The sequence below is a fragment of the Scyliorhinus torazame genome, chromosome 7 (genome assembly GCF_047496885.1).
Source record: "Scyliorhinus torazame isolate Kashiwa2021f chromosome 7, sScyTor2.1, whole genome shotgun sequence".
Lineage (NCBI taxonomy): Eukaryota > Metazoa > Chordata > Chondrichthyes > Carcharhiniformes > Scyliorhinidae > Scyliorhinus > Scyliorhinus torazame.
In genome coordinates this window covers 18,258,092-18,277,271 of record NC_092713.1, presented here as the reverse complement: position 1 = coordinate 18,277,271, position 19,180 = coordinate 18,258,092, and positions in this window count along the sequence as shown.

The following is a 19,180-nucleotide window of genomic DNA, read 5'->3' as shown; positions in this document are numbered from 1 at the left end:
TAAGTCCAAGGTCAGCGCTCGCTACCAGACGGACGACCTTAGCTGTTCCCCTTTACCACTTCGACCCCAGCAGCCTCAGAACCGAACAATGGCCATTGTTCCTCTGACTGAGTGGGCGCCCGAAGCTAAGTATAGGCTTTAGCAGTAGTGTTGTTTAGTCTGTAGTATTTGTGCATGAGTACATTTAACTGTGTGTGTAAATAAATAAGCATTGAGTTTGAACTAACTAACTGGTGTACCGAGTCTTTGATCAGTATTCGGTTTTGAACCTTGTGGCGGTGTCGAAAGATACCTGGCGACTCTAGGGCAAACGTAATTAGAATTAAGGAAGGCGACCATATTGACCGCCATATTCAGAGCCAACCGAAGAGAGCAACAATCCTTGGCATCCACCCTCTAAATCCTGCCTCACAATTATTACAAATGGGCTTCTTTCTGATTTTTCCCTTTCAATTTATTCATCATTCTGGAGTGATTTGATGCATTGCTTTTCAATTTGAAGCAACTGTTCCCAGCACTCTCAGAGCACGACCATTTGAGGGTGATGTCCAGAAGCGCTTCGTAGAGAAGGGGAGGGAAATCTGGAACTCTACTCCACAACAAAAGGCTGTTGTGGCTGGGAGGCAATTGAAAGTTTCAAAACTGAGGTTGATCACATTTCTGTTCCACATCTAAGGATTGTGGAGATAAATTGAATTAAGATACAGCAGCTGCTATCTAACTGAATAATGGAATATGCTCGAGGGGCTGAATGGCATCCTTCTATGATGATAGGTACAGAACTGAGAACATACAGTGCAGAAGGAGGCCATTTGGTCCATTGAGTCTGCACCGACCCACTTAGGCCATCACTTCCACCCTATCCCCGTAACCCAATAACCCCTTCTAACCTTTTTTGGACACTAAGGGCAATTTTGCATGGCCAATCCACCTAACCTGCACGTCTTTGGACTGTGGGAGGAAACCAGAGCACCCGGAGGAAACCCACGCAGACACGGGGAGAATGTGCAGACTCCGCACAGACAATGACCCGACGGGGAATCGAACCTGAGACCCTGGTGCTGTTGCTGTGAAGTCACAGTGCTAACCACTGTGCTACTGTGCTGCCCCACTGTGCTACCGTGCAGGTAGACAATCATCTGTACATAATATGAATAGTTCAGAAGTTGGGCGTCATGGTAGCACAGTGGTTGGCACTGTTGCTTCACAGTGCCAGGGTCCCAGGTTCGATTCCGGCTTGGGTCACTGTCTGTGTGGAGTCTGCACGTTCTCCCCTGTGTAAGCGTGGGTTTCCTCCGGGCGCTCCGGTTTCCTTCCATAAGGCTCGAAAGACGTGCTGTTAGGTGAATTGGACATTCAAAATTCTCCCTCTGTGTACCCGAACAGGCGCCGGAATGTGGCGACTGAGGGCTTTTCACAGTAACTTCAGTGCAGTGTTAATGGAAGCCTACTTGTGACAATAATATCTTCTGCATGTGTATTCTAAGTTATATGTTTTACTGTTGTAGTTCTAGCATCCGACCAGCAGGTGGGGGCGAGTATACAGTCCCGGGACCCGAATGCACCATGTGTTCCATCGGAAGATGTTTGTTAGGAGGTGATAGCAGTCACATATTAGAACAGGCATTGTCAAACTCGGGGGCGCGACCCGTGGGAGCGTCGCGGGCGGGTGTCAGGAGGTTTGCGGAGCCGTCCATCGCGGCGCTCCCGATCGCGCAAATTCGCGCGCAACAGCCGCAGCCGCCGGCTTTTAATAATGCCGGCTGCGAGCGGCCTTCAAAATGGCCAGGAACAGCTAAAAAAAATGCGCACCGATGATCGGGGATGCATGCGCAGTGCGGCCGCATTTTTTTTAATATGGTCGCAGCCCGTTTTTTTTCAAGTTCGGGGGGCCAAAGGGACCAAAGGGACCATTGGGGCCAAATGGACCCAAAACCATTTTCTCCATTTTTGTCAGCAACAAACAAGGTAAGAGGAATTGGTGGGTCGTGCAGGTCGGCCGGCGTGGGCCGCGAAGGTCGGCCGGCGTGGGTCGCGAAGGTCGGCCGGCGTGGGTAGCGAAGGTCGACCGGCGTGGGTAACGAAGGTCGACCGGCGTGGGTCACAAAGGTCGGCCGGCGTGGGCCGCAAAGGTCGACCGGCGTGGGTAGCGAAGGTTGGCCGGGTTGGGTCCCGAAGGTTGTCCAGTTGGTTAAAAAGGGGCTGGTTTAGCACAGTGGGCTAAGACAGCTGGCTTGTAATGCAGAACAAGACCAGCAGCGCAGGTTCAATTTCCGTTCCAGCCTCCCCGAACAGGTGCCGCAATGTGGCAACTAGCGGTGTTTCACAGAAACTTCATTGAAGCCTACTTGTGACAATAAGCGATTATTATTATTAAAATGGGTCCCCGGAAAAAAAGTTTGAAAAACACTGTATTAGAGTAACTCTGTAGTATCTCAGTATAAGTTAGTACTGGACAATTATTTCCAACTGTATTCACCTTAGACATTTTAGTTATTCTTTAGTATAGTGGGAGTAATAAATAACTTTGTTGGTGAAACAAAGTTCTTTGTTCACGCGGCAATATCGAGATTCTGCATCAGCTCAATCGACGAACATTACACCTCCCATTTCCATTTTCCAGCACAATTGCCAGACAGAGACTGGACAAACAGCAAGAAATCATTTAAATGTTACATATTATTACAGCTGCAGCATATCCCACACTACAGCTCCGTAGGTGAAGAGGCGCGCACACCATTTATGGACAAATTTCCTAAAGAAAAAAGGTCAACATTTCGAAGTGATGAAAAACTGTCTAATAATTCACGGATAAATGAAATTTTAAAAATGATTATGTCAAAGGGTGGGGAATATTTTCTGACAGCCAAGAGGGATTTTGTTTTTAAACAAAATATCAGAGCCACGTCTCGTTTTATATTGGAAAGAATGCACGATTGATTTTTGACTGATGTCCTTGAACGACTGGTTCCGCAGTTTATAACGTGAGCAAGTAGAAGGCAACAGGGTTGCCAGCTCCCCGTTCCTTTGTGTTGTTTCAAGCTAAATAAATATACCAGTTCACAAGATCAGCAGCGAGATATGAAGGAGGATCACCACTCAGGTAATTGAATTCATCCATCCATTCGGGAGAACCTGGTTTTCTTTGTTCTTGAGACACGAGTCTCACTGGCAGGACACCCATCTCTAGATGTCCCGAGAAGGTGTCAATAGACCTGGCTGCCACTTTGTTAGAGTGGAATGGCTTGTTAGGCAACTTCAGATGGAGGTTAAGAGTCAATCACAACAACAGCAAGATGTTGCGTTAATATAGCATCTTGACTGTTGTAACGATTTGCCAAGCCATTTCATTGGTGTGTTATCAAACCAAGTTTGACACCAAGCTATTAAGGTGACCCTTGAGGTGACTGGATTTTCTTTGTTTTTCTGTCTCCCTCCTGTCATGATATTCAGGTAAACATCATAGCACAAACGTACATACATACTGATGGACAGATCAACGGACCAATCAACACACACACAACACCACAGCCAATCACAGGCAAGAGCATACACAGTACAAAACAGGGAACACGACACTTCCTGGGGGATTCCAGCAGGAGACAGCTCAGGGCACAGAGCTCACAGCAAGCCACTCAGACATCCACCATGTGCTGAGTGCCACTCCAAGATAGTATTAGGAATAGGTCCACAGATTCTAGGGTTATGATCGAACCTCAGTAACCAGTTTACCACTGTAAATAAATGTTAGTAATAAAACTGAGTTGTACTATTCGCAACCGTGTTGGTTCGTCTGTGTAGCAGAGTACCCAACACATCATAGTACCAGGAGTAACTGTGGGATCTACCTACGAATCCTCCGGAATCTGCCATCCTGCGCCATGGACACCGTCAGCACACCGCAGCCGCTTCAAGTCGCTGGAAACCTCGGCGTTAATTGGAAGCTGTTCAAACAATGCTTCCAGCTCTTCCGGGAAGCCAACAAAAAGGAGAGCGCTTCGGACACCAGAAAGATCGCCCTCCTCCTCTCCACGGCAGGTCAACATGCCATCCATGTCTACAACTCCCTGGTGTTCGCAGAAGGTGAGGACAAGACCAAGTACAAGACGGTCCTTCTCAAACTCGACCAACACGTCAACGCCGAGGTCAACGAGAGCTTCGAGAGGTATCTCTTCCAGAGCGCCTGCAGGGTAAGGATGAGCCCTTTCAATCCTTCCTTACACATCTCCGTATCCTCGCGCAGTCCTGCGGTTACGACACCACCTCCAAATCCATGATTCGGGACCAGATCGTTTTTGGTGTCACCTCGGGCACCCTATGCCAGCAGCTCTTAAAATGTAAAGGCCTCACCCTAGCCTCTGCAATCGAAGCCTGTGTCCTGCATGAAAACTCGACCAGCCGCTACTCCCAATTTCAGGCGGCCGAATCGGCGCGGCAGGGGTCCTACGCGGCCGGATCGGCGAGGCGGACGGCCTACGAGGCCGAACGGGCCCAGGCAATCGAGTTCCTCCCGACCCGCGGCCCGGACGAGGGCGGCCATTTCGCGCGCTTTTTGAGGCCTCCCGCGTTTGTGCACGCCAAAAACGACGTCGACACTGAGGGACGTGATGCGCAGGCGCGCTCGACGCAAGACCGAACTGAGCATGCGCGGTGGTGCAACGAACGCCATGATGTCATGACGTGCGGCAACTGTGGAGCCGCACATTTAAAGCGACAATGTCCCGCAGGAAACCGACAATGCCTCTGCTATGGCAAGACCACTACGCTGCCTGCTGTCGAGCAGCTCAACCTGCCAATGTTTCCCAATTCCGACAACCTCGCAGGGACGTGCGGACCATTCAGCCTCCTTACTACGAGTCGTGCCCAGACGATATCCAGACCAGTGACACAGACGACCGGGACGCCTTCCGTGTTGCGGTCATTCATGGGAACCGGATGTCTCCAGCCAGGACCCACCAGCCGTTGCAAGTGAACACTGTCAATCCGGGTGATGAATGGTGTGCCACCCTAACGGTCAGCCGATCACCGATAACATTCCGTCTGGACACTGGCGCCTCCGCCAACCTCATAGCATGGTCAGCCTTCTACGCCATGAAGGTCAGACCACCAATTCGGCCATCCCGTTGCAAGATGGTCGATCACAATGGGAACGTTATCCCGGCTATGGGATCCTGCCAGCTCCAGGTGACACACAACACACACACGGCCACACTCTCATTCGAGATAGTCGGCTCATCGAAGGACTCCCTGTTAGGCGCACAGGCATGCAAGGCTCTCCACCTCGTGCAACGGGTCCACGCTCTGTCTCCAGAAGGCACATCTGACTTCCCGGATGCAGAATTCAGGGCACAGCTCCAATCGCTCCTCGCCCACAACCAGGAGGCATTTGAGGGCATAGGAACACTGCCCTACAACTACAGAATTCGGCTCAAACCGGACGCCACCCCGGTCATTCACGCACCTCGCAGGGTCGCTGCGCCACTCAAAGACCGCCTCAAGCAGCAGCTGCAGGATCTCCAGGGCCAAGGGGTCCTATCCAGGGTCACGGAGCCCACGCCATGGGTCAGCTCCATGGCGTGTGTTAAGAAGCCCTCCGGCGAGCTCCGGATCTGCATTGATCCAAAAGACCTCAACAACAACATAATGAAGGAACACTACCCCATACCCAAACGGGAAGAGATCACGAGCGAAATGGCCTGGGCTAAAATCTTCACAAAACTGGATGCCTCGAAGGGTTTTTGGCAGATCCAACTGGATCAGTCCAGCCGAAAGCTGTGCACCTTCAACACCACTTTCGGCAGGTTCTGCTATAACAGAGTGCCATTTGGCATCATCTCGGCATCCGAGGTCTTTCACAGGATCATGGAGCAGATGATGGAAGGCATCGAAGGGGTGCGCGTCTACGTGGACGACGTCATCATATGGTCCACCACACCACAGAAGCACATCAATCGTCTCCAGCGCGTCTTTGCGCGCATGCGGGAAAACGGCCTGCGCCTCAACCGAGCCAAGTGTTCTTTCGGCCAAACCGAGCTGAAGTTCCTGGGGGATCACATTTCCCGGTCAGGGGTCCGTCCAGATGCAGACAAGGTGAGCACCATTACAGCCATGCTGCAGCCGGCCGACAAGAAAGCAGTGCTACGCTTCCTAGGCATGGTCAACTTCCTGGGGAAGTTCATTCCCAACCTTGCCTCCCACACGACGGCTCTGCGCCACCTCGTCAAGAAGTCCACGGAGTCCCAGTGGCTGCCCACACACCAGAAGGAATGGGAGGAGCTCAAAATTAAGCTCACCACAGCCCCGGTATTGGCGTTTTTCGACACATCTCGTGACACTAAAATTTCGACTGATGCCAGCCAGTCCGGCATTGGGGCAGTGCTCCTGCAGCGGGATGACACTGCGTCATGGGCCCCGGTCGCCTATGCCTCGCGGGCCATGACCCCCACAGAACAGCGCTACGCGCAGATCGAAAAGGAGTGCCTGGGCTTGCTAACCGGAATAGACAAGTTCCATGACTATGTGTATGGTCTCCCCCAGTTTACCGTTGAGACTGACCACCGCCCCCTGGTCAGCATCATAAACAAGGACCTGAACGAGATGGCCCCTCGCCTCCAGCGCATCCTACTTAAACTCAGGAGGTACGACGTCCAACTGGTCTACACCCCGGGTAAGGACCTTATCATTGCGGATGCCCTATATAGAGCAGTGAGCACACCGCCCGATTCGGAGGGGTTCGTCTGTCAGGTCGAAGCGCAGGTGGCCTTCACATCGGCAAACCTGCCAACTGACGACTCCAGTCTGGCCCGTATTCGCCGGGAGACTGCAGCTGACCCCCTTCTACAATGTGTGATGTGCCACATGACGGGTGGGTGGCTCAAAGGACAGTGCCCGCAGTTCTACAATGTCCGAGACGACTTGGCCGTCATTGATGGTGTCCTTCTAAAGCTGGACCGGATTGTGATTCCGCACAGCATGCACAAGCTGGTCCTCAACCAACTACACGAAGGCCATCTGGCGGTCGAGAAGTGCAGACGGAGGGCCCGAGAGGCGGTATACTGGCCGGGCATCAGTGATGATATTGCCAACATGGTGCTCAACTGCGCCACCTGCCATAGGTTTCAGCCGGCGCAACCTCCTGAAACGCTTCTGCCCCATGAGCTGGTGACGTCCCCCTGGCCGAAGGTGGGTATGGACCTTTTTCACGCGCTCGGCAGGGACTATGTAATCGTCATTGATTACTTTTCCAACTATCCAGAGGTCATACGCAAGCACGATTTTACATCGTCCGCTGTCATAAGTGCCTGCAAAGACACCTTCGCTCGCCACGGCATTCCGATGACTGTCATGTCGGACAATGGGCCCTGTTTTGCCAGCCAGGAATGGTCGTCCTTTGCTGCTTCGTAAGGCTTCACACACGTGACGTCCAGCCCTCTGCATCCCCAGTCCAATGGAAAGGCGGAGAAGGGCATTCACATCGTCAAGCGGCTCCTCTGCAAGGCTGCTGCTGCCGGATCTGATTTCTGCCTAGCCCTGCTGGCCTATCGCTCAGCCCCACTAGCCACTGGCCTCTCACCAGCCCAGCTGTTAATGGGTCGCGCCCTCAGGACCACTGTGTCATCCATTCTGGTACCCACAACCAACCATGCTCCGGTACTACACAGAATGCAACAGCAGCGCGTTCGCCAAAAGATGGCATATGACACACGGGCAACTGATATTCCCGCCCTGACACCTGGAGACGAAGTCCGCATCCACCTACCAGAAGGTGGCTGGTCAGCACCTGCCGAAGTTCTCTGACGCGTGGCTCCCCGCTCATTCCTGGTTCGCATGCCTGATGGCTTCATTCGTAGGCGCAATCGCTGGGCTCTTCGCCTACTTCCACGCTCGCTACGGGAACTTACACCGATACCGCGCCCTCCTGTTGTTCCTGATATCGACTTCGTGGAGCTTCCTGCCACCATGCCCTTCCGTCGTCGCCCGTGGCCAGGCCCATTCCTCCGCCGGTGGATCCAGGCCCACCCTTGAGGCGGTGAACCCGAAATTGTCGCCCACCTACTAGACTGGACTTATGAGCCTGTTTGTACATTGAACTCATAATACCACTGTGTTAATATGTTTCTGTTCTTCCTTGTCGTTACAGGAGTTCGTTTTTGTCGTTCAACATTTCCCCGTTCTTTGCTTATGGTACAACCTCAATGTTATGTCACACCCGACATCGCCCCTTGTATATAGTTTAGCCCCGTGTACATGCTGTAGATATTGCACACACACATTCAGCTGCACTCAGTACACATCTCTATTTATAACCACAGAGGCACATGTTCTTGTAAAAAAAGGAGAGATGTCATGATATTCAGGTAAACATCATAGCACAAACATACATACATACTGATGGACAGATCAACGGACCAATCAACACACACACAACAGCACAGCCAATCACAGGCAAGAGCATACACAGTACAAAACAGGGAATACGACACTTCCTGGGCATTCCAGCAGGAGACAGCTCAGGGCACAGAGCTCAGAGCAAGCTACTCAGACATCCACCATGTGCTGAGCGCCACTACAAGATAGTATTAGGAATAGGTCCACAGATTCTAGGGTTATGATCGAACCTCAGTAACCAGTTTACCACTGTAAATAAATGTTAGCAATAAAACTGAGTTGTACCATTCGCAACCGTGTTGGTTCGTCTGTGTAGCAGAGTATCTGACACATCACCTCCCACACGATTACATTTGAAGAGGTGGGGAGGTGGCAGGGGTGGGTGATGATGGATTGTGGGGGGGGGGGGGGGGCGCCTGGGGGGTGGCGGCGAGGAAATCATCGATCATTGAATCCCTACAGTGCAGAGGAGGCCATTCTGCCAAACTACTCTGCACCACCCTCTGAAAGAGCGCCCTGCACAGACCCACTCTCCCGCCCTATCCCCGCAATCCCACCTAGGGGCAATTTAGCGTGGCCAATCTACCTAACCTCTTTGGACTGTGGGAGGAAACCGGAACATCCGGAGGAAACACACGCAGACACGGGGCGAACGTGCAGACTCCGCACAGGCGGTCACCCGAGTTAGGAATCGAACCCGGGTCCCTGGCGCTGTGAAGAAAGTGCTAACCACTGCGCTACCACGCCGCCCATATGGGGCTGGATCAAGACCAGTAAGCTGAAGATTTTAGTCATTTCTGGTTTCCTCGTAGGCCCAGATGGACACAGGATTGTGATAATTAACCGGGCATTCTTTCTTTCAGTGAGGTTGTTAGAGAGATGAATATTGACTTGGATGTCAGGAATAACTCATCTATTCTCCAAAATAGGGACATTTTATATCAAGGACAGAAGGTTTGGTGTCCTATCGCTAAGGGCACCTCCAGCAGTCCACCACTGCCTCAGTGCTGCTCAGGAGTCACAGCCTTGAGTGTGCTCAATACTGCAGGGTGAGATTTGAAGACATAAACTCCTGTCTAGGAGGTGAGAGTGCTTCCCACCGAGCCAGGTCTGACATTAGATGTAAATTACAATAATGGGGCATGTCTGTTGCAGCAATTTCCTCGTCTCCAGCACATTTCATTACAAATTGCCGTGGCCTTATTTCACATACACCCAAGCTATTTCCTGTAAGTACGTTTTTTTCTCTCCTGATCTAACAGCATTCAGTTCTGGGATAAGATTTGATGATTCTCTCGCTCCCTCCCTCCTTCCATTTCAAATCACAGGGAATTTCACATAATGTTGATAAAGAAAGAAAAAACTCATCAGACCAGCAATGTTATTACCGCTGAACGGTCACCAGATGTAAGGGAAGAATAATGGGCCCCTATCAACCTATCATCTCCAAAGATTGGACTCAAATAAGCATTGTTAGAGAAAGGACCTTTTCTTTCCTGTCACTCCCATTATTGAATCAAACCTGCCGTCACAGTAAAACCCTGGGAGTCAGCCATTTTAAATCGAAGTCTTTACTCATGGCAGCCGGTACAGAATTATTAAAACAAAGAAATTACTTTCTTTGATCGAACGCCTTCTTAAATATTTCCCCAAGCATCATACGCTATTCATAATTTTTTGATTGCACTCACTACTGTCATGCGATTCCATTAATTGCCGCAAAATTACGCTGTGGCCTTTTCTTGTGCAAGCTTGTTTATGTTCTATTCCCTCATCCACTGTTTGCACATTACTGTCAATCCATCTATTAAAATAAGAGCAAGAAAAAGAAATAACTTGCATTCATACAGTGTCTTTCCATGACCCCAGGCGGTCCCAAAACACTTCACAGCCGGCGAAGTTCTTTCAAAGTGTGGCCACTGTTGTGATGTAGTGGACGGGGCAGCCAATTTGCACACAGCGAGCTCCCATGAGGAACAACATAAGACCTGTTTTTCGTGACGTTGACTTACTGGCAAATGTTGGCCAAGGGGCTGCGGAGAGCTGCCCTTCCTCGAATGCGAATTTGTACGGCCATCTAAGAACACAGATGTTTAACATCTCAAATCTGGAAGTTGGCGGATGGAGTTTAATGTTGGCTATGAGGGTCTTGCCTGTAGGCTAGAGAACTGGGAGGAGCCCTGTGCCACCTCCATTGGGGAAGGCCCACCAGGATTACGTGCCCATCGCTTAATGCAGGCGCATGGATGATCTGTGCATTTACCCAAATTGGTTCTGTTGGCATGGTGTTGGTTACAGAATATGTCTGTTAAAGAAGTCTTCACAGCCTTCTGTATGTTGACAGAAAGTTTTTATTAACTACTGGTTGCGATTGACATCTCTACAGTAAAGAGGACAGGCAAGGAGTTATCTCCATGCCTGGGGTCTAACACGTCCATGTTCAGCGCCACACTAACCCTAGGTTGGAGTCATGTGCCTTCTTACATCACTATGTAGACAATACTGTGCTCAGTCCCATGTTAATCCTTATGTGCCAGACCCTTAGAATACAGGTTCCAGAATCCTTAGCATTGTTGTCTAATTAAATTTATCAATCTCAGTTTTGACATATTCAACTGATCTAACAATAACAATAATCACTTATTGTCACAAGTAGGCTTCAATGAAGTTACTGTGAAAAGCCCCTAGTCGCCACATTCCGGCACCTGTTCGGGGAGGCCGGTACGGGAATTGGACCCGCGCTGCTGGCATTGTTCTGCATTGCAAGCCAGCTATTTAGCCCGCTGTGCTAAACCAATGCTAAACTAGACTCAACGGGCGGGGTTTACCGGCCGTGTCCCGCCGGAATTGGGGAGCAACCAGTAGATCCTGGGAGAGGCCTCTCTCGGGATTCCCGATCGTCATTACGCCTCGCGAGATCTGGGTCCCGTCCACCATGGACAGGGCCCAGACTCACATAGTTAAAAGAGCTTAAAAGTTCACAGAGCTATGCTGCGGCCAGACCTAACCGGCACCTGGCATCTATCGGTCTCGCCGAGGAGACTCCAGCCGGGCTGTGTTTTGCATTGGTCCCCACAAACGGGGACCAGGCGGAACGTCACTTGGGGGAGTCTCCCAAGCGTTCAGAGGCCCCCGCGTGGTCAGTCTCTGGCCAGGCTGGCACCCTTGCTGGTGGCGCCTAGGCACCTTGGCACTGCCCTCTAGGCATCCTGGCAGTACCACCTGTGTACCATGGCAGTGCCACTCTGGCACTGCCTGGGCACCAGCTAACACAGCCAGGTTGACAGGGGCACTGACAGGATGCCAGGCTGGCAGTGCCAAGGTGCCAAGCTGGCAATTTGTCCGTGAAGGAGATTGGGACCAGGTGGGGGTAGGTGCTGGGATGTGTGTGGGGGGGGGGTGGGCTCACGATCCTCCCAACAGGTGAGTTGGGATGTTGGGAGAGGGGGGGGAGTCTGGGGCTTGCGTCGGGGAGTCGGGAGATCCTTGGTGCCCCAATCTATTCCTGTACTAAGGAGCTCCAGCAGTGCAGTAAATTACACTAAAGTGTGGCCTCGGGGGCCATTCCTGCTGGGGCTCAGAAATGAAGCAGAGTTTTGTTCAATAGCGGGGTCAATGCCAGGAACGACCCCGCTAATCCAGCCAAGAAAGTGCTCTTTTTTTTAGTTAGATTGCGCCCCACAATTTTGCGGAGAGATTTTAAGATTTTCACTGCCCTTCATGTTAAGAAATTAGCGTTAACACTCCTAACTCTATTTTTTTTGCCTTGCTTTGGGCTTTACCTCTGAGAAGGTATCCCTTAAATTCATTATTAAGGGCAGTACGGTAGCATTGTGGATAGCACAATTGCTTCACAGCTCCAGGGTGCCAGGTTCGATTCCGGCTTGGGTCACTGTCTACACATCCTCCCTGTGTGTGCGTGGGTTTCCTCCGGGTGCTCCGGTTTCCTCCCACAGTCCAAAGATGTGCAGGTTAGGTGGATTGGCCATGATAAATTGCCCTTCGTGTCCAAAATTGCCCTTAGTGTTGGGTGGGGTTACTGGGTTATGGGGCTAGGGGGGAGGTGTTGACCTTGGATAGGGTGCTCTTTCCAAGAGCCGGTGCAGACTCGATGGGCCGAATGGATCCTTCTGCACTGTAAATTCTATGATAATCTATGAAAGAAATGGTTTCTGTCGAACAACCCTGTCAAATCCTTTAATCATCTTTAATGCCTCCATTGCAACACCCTTTAATCTTCTATACATAAAGATGCTGTGTGATACCACTAAGGTACCCTACCTTAATACAATTGCTACAAGGCTAACTGTGCAAAAGCCCTAAATCACAAGATCAGTTTGAGGCAACAACAAGAAGAATTTACATTTATATAGCACCTTTAATGTCCCAAGGTGTTTCACAGGAATGGAATCAAACAAAGTTTGACGCCAAGTCACACTGAGGAGATATTGGGACAGATGACAGAAATCTTTAATTAAAGAGGGAGTTGTTAATGTGCATCTTAAAGGGGAGGTGAAAAGCAGAGAGGTTTCCGGAATTTCAGGGCTTAGGGCCTGGACAGCTGAAAGCATGGTTGCCACGGGCAGGGTGGGGTGCAAGGAGGTGCAAGAGGCCAGAATTAGAGGAGGGTGGAAATCTTGATGAGCTGCCTCAGCTTACAAGCATAGGGGGCGAGATTCTCCACTCCCACGCCGGTTCGGAGAATCGCCTGGACCGCCAAAATTTCCCGGGACGCCGGTCCGACGCCCTCCCGCGATTCTCCCAAGCGGCGGGAATGGCCCGGTCGAGTTTCGCGGGCCGCAGGCCGGAGAATCGCCGGAGACACCCAAAATGGCGATTCTCCAGCACCCCCGCTATTCTCAGGCCCGGATGGGCCGAGGGGCCAGGCCAAAATGGCGGGTTCCCCCGGCGCCGTCCACACCTGGTCGCTGCCGTCGTGAACGGTGCCTGAACGCTGGGGGGGGGGCGGCCTGCGGGGGGGCCGAGGAGGGATCCTACACCGGGGGGTACCTGAAATGTGGGGTGGCCCGCGATCGGTGCCCACCGATCGTCGGGCCGTCTTCTCTGAAGGAGGTCCTCCTTCCTTCCGCGGCCCCGCAAATCCGTCCGCCATCTTCTTGCGGGGCGGACTTAGAGAGGACGGAAACCACGCATGCGGTGATGATGCCAGTAATGCGGCACGGCCGCGTCATCTATGCGGCGCCGCCTTTACGCGGGCGACAAGGACTGGTGCGTGTAGATGACGCGGCCCCGATCCTAGCCCATTGTCAGGGCCTGAATTGGTCGGGATCGGGGCCGGTTCGCGCCGTCGTGAACCTCGACGGCGTTCACGACGGCGCGGCCACTTCGGCGCGCGAGTGGAGAATCCCGCCCAGGGAGTGGTGAAATCCTGGGGGATTTGAAAACAAGGACGAGAACGTTATAAAGTCATCCCTTAAAATTAAGGTCTCCTCGTCTCAGAATGTAATTCATTATCATCTTCATTGTTGTCACAAGTAGGCTTACATTAACACTGCAATAAAGTTGCTGTGAAAAGCCCCTAGTTGCCACATTCTGGTGCCTGTTCGGGTACATGGAGGGCGAATTCAGAATGTCCAATTGACCTAACAGCACGTCTTTCGGGACTTGTGGGAAGAAACCGGAGCACCCGGAGGAAACCCATGCAGACACGGGGAGAAAGTGCAGACTCCACACAGACAGTGACCCAAGCCCGGAATCGAACCTGGGATCTGTGGTAAACCACTGTTGCACCTGTATTAGGTGATGTACGGGAGGACCTGTACTACAGGTTCGCCGGTAGTCCCTGCCTGCTGGCTCCGCCCAGGAGGCGGGGTATAAATATGCATGTCCTCCAGCCAGCAGCCATTTCGCCAGCTGCTGTGGGAGGCCACACATCTGATAGCAATAAAGCCTCAGTTGGATTCAACTATCGTCTTCTGTCCAATTCATCGTGCCTCAATTTATTGGTATCAGTTTCTAAGGATGGACCTTCATATCAAACCGGATCGCCTGCAACAGGATCCGCACTCAAGCGACGCCAGAAAGGACTTCCAGCACTGGCTAGCTTGCTTCGGAGCGTATATCAACGCAGCACCAACCCCTGTTCCGGAGGCTCAGAAGATTCAGATTTTATATTCCAGGTTGAGCTCCAAAATCTTTCCGTTAATCCAGGACGCGCCGAACTACGCCGAAGCCATGACTCTACTCAAAGACAACTACGCACAGAAAACGAACACGCTCTTCGCCAGGCACGCACTCGCCACTCGCTCTCAACTCCCTGGTGAGTCCATAGAAGACTTCTGGCGGGCCCTAATCCCACTCGTCCGGGACTGTGACTGTCAGGCCGTTACGGCCAAGGAACACTCAGACCTCCTTATGTGGGACGCTTTTGTGACTGGAATTGGATCAGATCTCATATGACAGCGGCTCCTAGAAGGGGCCACGCGCGACCTCGCAGAGACTAAAACGCGAGCGCTCTCCATGACGGTCGCCTTGCGCAACGTCCAGTCCTACACCCCAGCCGCGCGGCCCATCCCTCCTACGCTTCGTGGACCCCACAGACAACCACCCCAGCGGGGGCGCTGCCCACCCAATACGCCTGCGTTGCACACCAGCTAGCGAACCCCGGGACCCCCGATGCTATTTTTGCAGCCAACAGAAGCACCCCGCCAACGTTGCCCGGCCTGCGCTGCCCTTTGTAAAGCCACTTCGCCGCGGTGTGCTGGCCCGCTCAGTAGCCGCTATCGCCCCACCCCCCTCAGTCACCATCCCTCTCCCCTCAGACCACGTGCAGCCAGTGGGTGCCGCCATCTTCCCCTCCGCTCAACACGTGCATTTCATGGGTGCTGCCATCTTTTTCCATCCCCGCAACATGCATTCCGTGGGTGCCGCCATTTTGTAACCCTCAAGGTCTTCGGGCGCCGCCATCTTGTCCACCCCTCAGCACATGGGCACCACCAGCGTTCCAGGAACCGGGCTCACCAGCCGCCCCATTACCCGACGACCAACCAAGACTCGCCTCCATGTCAATCGACCAGTCTCGTCCGCATAACCTGACCAACGCATCCACCAGCGTGAAAGTCGACGGACATGTAACCTCCTGCCTGCTGGACTCCGGGAGCACCGAAAGCCGGATACGGTAAGGCGCTGCTCCCTCACGATACACCCCGTCAACCAAAAAATCTCCCTGGCCTCCGGATCCCATAGTGTAGCGATCTGGGGGTGCTGTACGGTCACGCTCATGGTCCAGGGCGTAGAATTCAGCGGCTTCCGCCTCTCCGTCCTCGCTAACCTCAGCACTGCACTAATCCTCGACCTGGACTTCCCGTGCAACCCCCAGAGCCTAACTCTGAAATTCGGCGGGCCCTTACCATCCCTTACTGTGTGCGGCCTCGTGACCCTAACGGTCGACCCACCTTCCCTCTTTGCCAATCTAACTCCAGATTGCAAACCTGTCGCCACCAGGAGCAGACGGTACAGCACCCAGGACAAGACCTTCATCAGGTCCGAAGTCCAGATTGTGCAGTACCGGGTCTTCTCAACGGTAGACCTTAAATCAGCCTACCACCAGCTCCCCATCCGTAAATCGGACCGTCCATACACCGTCTTCGAGGCAGACGGCCGCCTATACCACTTCCTTAAGGTCCCCTTAGGCGTCACAAACGGGGTCTCGGTCTTCCAAAGGGAGATGGACCGAATGGTCGACAGGTACAGGTTGCAGGCCACCTTTCCGAACCTAGACAACGCCACCATCTGTGGCCATGATCAGCAGGACCACGACACCAACCTTGCTAAATTTCTCCACACCGCTACTCTTCTAAACCTCACTTACAACAAGGAGAAGTGCGTGTTCAGCACGACCCGCTTCGCCATCCTCGGCTCTGTGGTCCAGAAGGGAGTTCTGGGGCCCGATCCCGACCGCATGTGCCCCCTCATGGAGCTCCCCCTCCGCCACTGCCCCAAGGCCCTCAAACGCTGCCTGGGATTCTTTTCGTACTACGCTCAGTGGGCCCCAAACTATGCGGACAAGGCCCGCCCACTCATACAGTCCACCCAGTTTCCCCTGACGGCCGAGGCCCAACAGGCCTTCGTCCGGAGCAGAGCTGATATTGCCAAGGCCACAATGCACGCTGTATATGAGACACTGACCTTCCAAGTAGAAAGCGGCGCATCAGACGTCCCCCTTGCCGCCACCCTCAATCAGGCAGGCAGGCCCGTGACATTCTTTTCCCGCACCCTTCATGCCTCCGAAATTCGGCACTCATCCATCGAAAAGGAGGCCCAAGCTATCGTTGAAGCTTTGCAACATTGGAGGCATTACCTGGCCGGCAGGAGATTCACTCTCCTCACTGACCAACGGTCGGTAGCCTTCATGTTCAACAACACACAGCGGGGCAAGATCAAAAATGATAAAATCTTGCTGTGGCGAATCGAGCTCTCCACCTACAATTACGAGATTATGTATCGCCCCGGCAAACTCAATGAACCTCCAGACGCCCTATCACGAGGTACATGTGCCAGCGCACAGGTAGACCGACTCCGGGCCCTGCACGACTGCCTTTGTCACCCAGGAGTCACACGGTTGTACCACTTCATTAAGGCCCGAAATCTGCCCTACTCCGTCGAGGAAGTAAGGACAATCACCAGCGACTGCCAGGTCTGTGCAGAGTGCAAGCCGCACTTCTACCGGCCGGACCGCGCACGCCTGGTGAAGGCCTCCCGCCCCTTTGAACGCCTCAGCGTGGTCTTCAAAGGCCCCCTCCCTTCCACCGACCGTCACACATATTTTCTCAGTGTGATCGACGAATACTCCAGATTCCCCTTTGCCATCCCATGCCCCAACATGACGTCTGCCACCGTCATTAAAGCCCTCAACACAATCTTCACTCTGTTCAGTTTCCCCGCCTACATACACAGTGACAGGGGATCCTCATTCATGAGTGATGAGCTGCGTCAGTTCCTGCTCAGCAGGGGTATACCCTCCAGCAGAACGACAAGCTACAACCCCCGGGGAAACGGACAGGTAGAAAGGGAGAATGGGACGGTATGGAGGGCCGTCCAACTGGCCCTACGGTCCAGAAACCTCCCAGCCTCCCGCTGGCAGGAGGTCCTCCCTGATGCACTCCACTCCATTCGCTCATTACTCTGCACTGCCACTAACAATACACCCCATGAACGTTTTTTTGCCTTCCCCAGGAAGTCCACATCCGGGGTGTCGCTCCCGACTTGGCTTACAGCTCCGGGAACCGTGCTTCTCCGTAAGCACGTCCGACTCCACAAGGCGGGCCCGTTGGTGGAGAGGGTGCACTTGCTTTACGCAAACCCCCAGTACGCCTTTGTGGCGTTCCCCGACGGCCGCCAGGATACTGTCTCCCTCAGGGACCTGGCAGGTTCCACCCCCACACCCCCTCCACCCCCGGCGCCACCCTCCCCTCCCCCTTCACTCCCAACAGCACCCCTTCTAGGACCATCCGTCCCCCCCCCCCCTGCCCACGCCCGACGATGAAGAGGATTTTGGCACGCTCCCAGAGTCACCATCGACCAGATCAGCACCAACATCGCCGACACCACTGCGTCGCTCCCAGAGGAACATCAAGACCTCGGACCGGCTAAACCTCTGAGTGTTCCACCGGACATCAAAGGACATGTGTTTGCTCAAATCTTGTAAATATTAACTCATTGTTGTATATAGTTATCCACCACCCCCGCCGGACTCAATTTTTAACAGGGGGTGAATGTGGTAAACCACTGTTGCACCTATATTAGGTGATGTACAGTAGGACCTGTACTACAGGTTCGCTGGTAGTCCCTGCCAGCTGGCTCCGCCCAGGAGGCGAGGTATAAATATGAGTGTCCTCCAGCCAGCAGCCATTTCGCCAGCTGCTGTGGGAGGCCACACATCTGATAGCAATAAAGCCTCAAGTTGCATTCAACTATCGTCCTCTGTCCAATTGATCATGCCTCAGGACCCTGGAGCTGTGAAGCAACAGTGCTAGCTACTGTGCTACCGTGCTGCCCACAAAGGGCAGGCCATTTAGGATTGAGATGAGGGAGAATTTCTTCATTCAGAGTGGCGGTGAATCTGTGAAATTCTCCATCTCAGAGGGCTGTGAAGCCTCAGTCATGGAGCATGCTCAAGACTGAGATCGATAGATTTCTAAGCATGAAAAACATCAAGAGATATGGGGATGGCGCTGGAAAATGCTGTTGAAAGAGAAGGTCAGCCATGAACTCATAGAATGGAGGTGTGGGCTCAACGACTTACATCTGCTTCTATTTCTTATGTTCCTCTGTTCAAATGAGTAGGAACGCAAAATCAAACATGCTGTGAAGCCAATGAATCCCAATTAATATCGTACTTAAATGGCTACAGAAGACAATAAAAAACTTTGACTATTATGGTCAAAAGAGAATTTGACACCAATATGGTCCAGATTTGCTTGGTATTGATTAACCAAATACTGTAATGGTTTGTATACATGAACACAATTAGACAAACTGGAGGGAGCAGCTGTACTAAGATTAAAAATACATTGTACATGTGTCTTCTACCTGGAAGCTTTTAGAAAACCATTCCATCGGCATGTGTGCAATTTTGATGCATCTTTAAAACAAACATATTGTTGAATGACACATAAATATTTATAAGCAGATGGCACTGAAGTGCAATCTAAACTTGTGATTGATAGTTTGAGGCGCCTCACTTAAAGGCTTTCAAGATATCAAATGCTGTCACATCTGAGCGCAGGATGCTATGAATAAGATAAGAAGTGAGAAAACCTGGAGATCGAAG